Raw genomic sequence first — 7,420 nt, forward strand, 5'->3', positions numbered from 1 at the left:
ACATGCTCTTCCTCATTTTTGGAATATACCAATATATCATCAATGAACATGATATTAAACTTATCCAAATATGGATGCAACACATTATTCATCAAGCACATAAATGTAGCTGGAGCATTAGTCAAAATGAATGGAACTACAACAAACTCATAATGCCCATACCTGGTCCAGAAAGTTGTCTTGTAAATGTCCTCCTCTTTGATGCGTATCTGGTGATATCTAGATCTCAGATCAATATTCAAGAACATTGTTGCTCCCTTCAACTGATCAAACAAGTTATCAATCCTCAGAGGTGGATACCCATTCCTTATGGTCACTTTGTTCAATTGCCAATAGTTAATGCATAATCTGAAAGTACCATCTTTCTTCTTCACAAACAATACTAGTGTGCCCCACGGTGATACACTTGGCCTAATGTATCCCTTGTCGAACATTTCCTTCAATGGTACCTTCAACTCTACCAACTTAGGTGTTCTCATCCTGTAAGGTGCTTTTGATGATGGAGCTTCCCATCACACTAAATCAATAGAAAAATCTACCTCCCTTTGAGGTGGAAACTCTGTAATGTCCTCAGGAAATACATCCTTGAAATTTATCCTTCTCATCTGTAAGATACGGTACATACCTCAATAGATCCAGAAACTTATTCTTCTACTCTTCATTTGTCATTGACCCCGTCTTTAGCTCATAGAATTATTTGGCGTTACTGTCGTAGTACCTTTCTTACAAGTATTTCTTCCTAAAAGCCTCTTGAACTCATGCCAACATAAATCATTCATCTTGATGTCTTTGACCTACTTCACATCTTCCCATCAAATGTTTTCTTTACCTTTCAAGCTAAAGATAACAATTATGGCCTTCACATTATTTGTGTACTCATGAAACTCAAACAATTTGTTCATCCCAAGTATCCAAGCCTCTTCATCTTCTAGCTTCTTCACATCTCCATCAAAATTAGGTGGCTTTTCTTCTTAAATTCATCTGGGAAGTATCCCTTATCACTCCTCCTGTAAGGATGATAACGATGATGGTCATGATTCTTGTTAGAACGAGAACTAGAATAGTACCTATACTCATCACCCCTCCTATTTGGAGTGTCCAAAAATCTTCCATCTCTCACTGTGTCTACTCTATCTGAGTTGTGTATACCAGGATACTTATTTACATATGCCCATTAGTTTTTTCCTTCTACCCATGGCTGATCCAAAGTGGCCCTTTTCGATGCAGTTCTGACAAACTTTGAAGGAGTCCTGCATTAACCTCTACTTGTTTCTCTTGGGCATGTATGATCTTGTCATTGTCTGCCTTACAACTCCTTATTTCTTCCTTCAAGCTTCTCAATTTGTTTACCAAATCAAAAGTTCCCACCACGTTTCTCATCTAATTCATAGGGAGAGTCCTTATAGTATACCATCTTTCTATTCATTTTGACCTTTTTCGTTCAAGGCATAATATGTCAAATAAACCAAATCATAACAAACCAACGTATCTTAGTATAATTTGAGGAGGTTACCTCATCTGCAAGATCATCCAAATCAGGTTGATACATGTATAACATAATCATGACAACATATAGACATGTACCAATAAGTGCATCAACACATAAACATCATTCTAGTTAGAGTTCAGTCATCAACGCATGACCATATCAACTACACATACCATGACCCCATGGATGAAAACAATAGCCATTACACCATTGTACACATGGCCACATGAAAACATCAAGATGGATAAGTAATGCATAATCAACCACACATACGCATGAATGCGTGTAATCCAGCATAAGTAAACAATACTTGTAACCAACCTACAAGAATGATAGATGTAACCAAGCATACAAGAATGTAACCAAACATACGAGAATGTAACCAAGCATGAAAAAATGATACATGTAAGTGACATATAACAACATGTAACTAGTCATACACTCATGATGACGTATCCCACAACAACAACCTCAACTTCCACATGGATACATCACTACAACCATGATCAACATCATGGAAATGCAACAAGCACATGGAATGAAAGCATAAGAGACACACATGCAACTGACATGCATGCATGACCAAAACACAACCCATCTTATCCAAGGGGTGAACCATGCTCTGATACCACTCTGTAACACCCTCCTCCCACATCTACCCAAGTAACCAGCCGACTGGGGTAAACATGCGATGAGAGGCTACTATGATTAGGCTCAACCTCCTATGTGACCTTAAGGAAATGGAATCAATGGAAACATAGCATACAAACCTTCCACATCAGCTACAAGACCCATAAGAACCATGAAAACACTTCAAGCAACTTTCCCTTGGGTCCCATGGAACTTTTTGATCACTTTTCCTCTAGATGCTCTCATGCTATGGGCATACCAGCGTCCAAGGACCTATGGACGCTCTCACAGGCCTACAAGCCAACATCCAGGGACCATTTTTTCTAGTTCTATAATAGCGTCCCTGGGATTTGAGCCACTTTTTCAGGCCAGAGCCCAGGTCACTTCCCAGAATGGAATGACATCTTCAAAGCAGTAAAATAACTAAGAAAAAATTATGTAAAATCAATTAGTTAAACAAGCCCTTAACCAGATCCATACTAGCCATGACAAGCATTTCGTCAAACATATCACAAATACGTAATCTACAGGTGTAAACAACATATTTAAACATAGGGATCTCATACTTATATAAGAATCGCTAAGAACCATTTTTCCCTCATTTCATTTGTTGCATATTCATCTATTAGGTCATAGATACATTGTCCATTCATTTACAAGTAAAAACATGATGAGAGCCATATATAGTTTCTATCATAAAACATATACATAACCAACATAGTAACAACAGAAATACCATAAATACATTAGCCATAGAATCCACATATAAACCAGTACATTTACACATGAAAACAAATGGAATGAATTTATCATTAATGAATATAGAAACCAACCGGGGATGGGACTACCACGCTCCACTTAACCATAGATTATATAAGCCAAATCTCTCTTCAGCCAATCACCCTCGTGCCATATTCCAAGCATGAATGTGGGACTAATAACCAATCGAAAAGAACTCAACAAGAATGGAGGCTACTGTAATTCTCCACCTACACTGTGAGGAATTTGAGTGCCTCTTATTCTCTCAGGATTTATCGTAATCCAAAGTCTGATCCAGGGATCACTAGGCCCTACAACTAGACCCACTCTCTAGGATTTACCGTACATCACATCTTGGGACTACTATGTCCAATGGAGAGAAATCCACCTCTTGGCTTTAGCATATATACATCCATTCACTGGTAAGGATTCCTAGGCCCACCGAGGCACACAATCCTCGATTTACTGCAACCCATAGTCTAGCTCAAGGGTTATTAGGCCAGTGGCTTTACTGTGATCCACAGTGTAGTTTAGGGAACATTAGGCCATGTGTTTGTCATTTCGAAGATCCACCCCACTTAGCTTTGAATCCATCTAGAAATCTAGATCAATCGAAGTTTGAGAACCCATCGTATCAAGGCTATGAGGAAATGGCAAGGCTGGGATGAAAACATTGTCACACTTGGAAAAACCCATGCCATGACAGAAAATAACCACATGCAACACCATGCATGCCAAATCTAGCAAGGAAAATACACATGCAAATCTATACTTGCAAAGAATATTGTCATAGTGGCTTGATCCTGACTTCCCCTCGATGTTTACTTCCTCTTGCCTTATTTTCCTTTCTTGAGCCAATCCCAAAGTGCTCAAAGAAAACTCTAAGTGTCCAAGAGTGAGAGAGGGAGACAGAGTAATGAGAGAGCTCTAAAACTCAACTGAAAAAAGGTTACCAACTAATCCTCAAAATCCTTTTTATGAATGAGGCCTCTATTTTCTTCATTTTCCCTTATTTTCCTTCATTTTCCTCCTCGCATGCAACATGTGACCTTTCACCTCCCTTTTCTCCTAATTTCCATTATTTTCATAAAACCAAAAATTCCATTTTTCCTTTCCAAATCCTTTGCCTTTGCCTTTTCCAATTTCCTTAGCCATAGTAAACCAATGAACACCCCCTAGGATGCCTTGCTCAATATTCAGCTTGGAATAAGTGTCCCATCAACTATGGTTATTATTATTTTAACTTTTATTACATGGAATTTTCACCAGGGCTATTACAGTTTTAGATGAAACCAAAATTATTTTAATCCCTCTTTAAAACCACTCATTTCAAAGGAAAACATTCAAGAGAGATGCTTTTTTTCTTCATTCTCCATATTTATGCATGAGATAGTTGATTTTTTGGCATTTATTTGCATGCCAATTTCTTTCCCAAACAAAGATAATACTTCAATCAGTTCATAAGTATCTTGCATGGAACCATTACAAAAAATTAAGATGTCATCTACAAAACATAGGTGGGTACTAACCATACCTTGAGCAATATTCAGACCTTGAAAATCACCCTGCCTCTTTGCCTCAATTATCAAAAGACTAAGACCATAAACAAATAGAATAATTAGGAGGGGGCATAAAGGAGATCCCTTCCTTAATCCTTGATATGCATGGAATAATGGAGATGTCGAGTGGAACAACCCTAGGTTAAAGTTTCATGTAATAAAGGATAACAAAGGAAAAATAATACCAAGGTCATGGGACAATTATTCCAAGATGAATGTTGGGAAAAGACTATAGTGTGCATCACTTTTGGTTTATTTATGGATATTGAAATTGGAAAAGGAAAAGAGGCAATAATTGGCATTTAATTATGAGAAATAAAAGAAAATAGGAGAAAAGGAAGGTGAAGAGACACTAATTTTCATGCTAAGAAAATTAGGGGAAAAATGAAGGAAATTGAAGAAAAACGAGACATCAATAATAAAAAGGCATCAAAGAAATAGTTCACAACTCTTGTTAGTTCAATTTGGCTCTCTTATTTCATTCTCTCTCTCATACACTCTTGCACACTTAGAGTGTTCTTGGAGAATTTCGGCATTCACTTGGATTTGGAGAAAGGAAAGCAAAGGAAATCAAGGAGAAGGTTGGCTCAATAGCTTCAGCAGGAGGATTTTGTGGGTAACAGGTGGCATGTATGATTTTCTAGTTGAGGTGTGAATGCATGGTACATGCATTTGGTTCATTTTTTGTCGTTGGCATAGGTTTTTCCTAGTTTGACAGTGGTTTTAGCATTTCCTTGCCATTTCCTGGATAACCATGGTATGATGTGATTCGTTCTTGGTTGAGCTTTGGATTGCTGGAAGGTTTTGGAACTGAGTGAGATGATCTTAGGAAAATTCCCAAGGGTTCGGGGTGTATATGGTTTTCTCTAAGGAGCCATCGATAGGTGGGTGGACATAGGCAAATTCCTCAATGTATGGTGAAGAAATTTTGAGGCATCCAAGGTCGGTTTGGTTTTGTAACCTCAAGATCATTTTAGGTGAAATCACGATAGCTTGAGGGTGGAAGCGGTTTAACCTCTAGAGAGCCTATTTGATTAAGTCTTGGTTTATCCCATGAGATCCCACAGTAATGCTTGGAATATGGCATAGGGGAGATTGGTTGAAAAAACATTTGGTTCAACCCAATGTATGGTCGGGGGATACATGGATGTCCTTGACTTGGTTGGATTTTGCACTAGTTAATAAGAGTTATTTTCCTATTATGATCTATGAACATTTTTACTTGTTATTATGTTTATTTGATGGTCAATTTGTCATGGTTAATATTTTGGTTATATGTTGGTTATCAGCAATGTTTTATGATGTGCTCTAGTTTTGGCTCTTGTTCATGATTTGATAAGTATTTTAATGGTTTATGAATGCATGGGGTAGCATGATCTGGGTGGATATTGGTGGCCACCCACCTATTCCACCTAGACCGCTAGTCAGTTGTTTCCTTGTTTATTGGAGCATTTATTATTTTTAGCAGTTTTCAGGTCCTGAACATCCAGAGTAGTTTTGACCCCCTAAATGATGTGTTTTTGAAGTTTGCACAAATATTGTGGTACTCAGAGAGATATTTCCAACAAGGTATCATACGCCCAAAACAAAGATAATATGACCAAGTTACGACCCTAGGAAGTTGGCTTCCCAACTAACCCTGACGAGGCCCACAAACTCTTGGTGTTCCATCTCCTAGAGTTAGGGTTTTGGTTGTTTATGGTTTTCCCTTGTTGTTTAATAATAAATAGGCCCTTGAGCCTCATTGTAACATAGTTCAGAGACATTTATCTGCCACATCTCTTCTCAGAGATAAGCTACCATCGCCTGAGCTAGTTTCATTTCCATTATGTTTGTAAGCATATTTCATTATTTGATATTAATGAAGTGAAGTGTTATTTATGCTACATCTCTATATTTATGGTTATATCTGTAATTTGTTGCATTCCCATTTAAGTTCAAATCAGTGGTATCAGAGTGGTCTTCTCTTTCCCTGTTTTTCTTTCCATGTCCCCAACAAGGTCAGGATATAAGGAGTTAGGGCTCAAAATGGTCGAACCTTTGCAAGACCATCCTTGGAAATCCTAATGGCTTCCCATGGCAGAAGAGAAGAAAGATGAGGGGGCAGGATATCCTTTCAAAGCCTTGCTCCGTAGAAGCCCTTGAGTGATGGAGGAACGAGATGATGGACAAATTTTCCCATATCCTTCAGCAGCTACCCAAATGCGATGCATCTCCTTCCAGCAGCTACTCTGGTAGTGCCACACCCTTTAAGGTACAAGTTAACTTTGACATCCCCATATTTGAAGGTCAAATAGGTGTAGACACCCTAGATAAATGGTTAAATATTCTAGAAGGATATTTTTTTTTCATGATTTTTCTAGCTAGGAAAATATTACTTTTGCACTTCTCAAAGCCACCCCCCACATCAAGGACTAGTGGGAAACCTACTGTGAGAAGAAGGATGAAAGTACACCCTCACTATTTTCAGTACCACCCACTTGGAATTTGTTTCGGGATACCATCAAGGTGCAGTACTACCCTATTAGGAATCTATGAGGATAAATACATAAAGGGGACCATGCTGTCGTAGGGAAGGGACCAATACGTGTTGGAGTTTACCAATGTTTTTGATACCCTTCACACGAAGTTGGGTGTCAAGTATTCAGAGTGGCATTTTGTACTCAAGTGTACATTCAGGAAGAGATGGAGTTCTTGGACATATCCTCGCTCAACACAACGTATTGATACACTGTCAAGATTGAGCAGAAGTTTAAACAGAAGAAGCGATACATTAGATTTTCAAATCTAAAGTAAGCGAAAGGCGTCCCCAAGATGCAAAGAAAATAAAAAAGACAAGGTGGGGTGACCCAGGACAACCCGTTGAAGCTCCAAGCAAAGAACAACATCAAAAAGACAAAGAAGGACACAGGAAAATGGTGTGAGTTCCATAAGAGTTCCACTCACAACACAAGTGAGTGTTGGGCCAAGCAGTCACTGGTGG

The sequence above is a fragment of the Pinus tabuliformis genome, chromosome 1_2 (assembly GCF_031772625.1).
Source record: "Pinus tabuliformis cultivar Carrire ecotype Pingquan chromosome 1_2, CPIR1, whole genome shotgun sequence".
Classification (NCBI taxonomy): Eukaryota; Viridiplantae; Streptophyta; class Pinopsida; order Pinales; family Pinaceae; genus Pinus; species Pinus tabuliformis.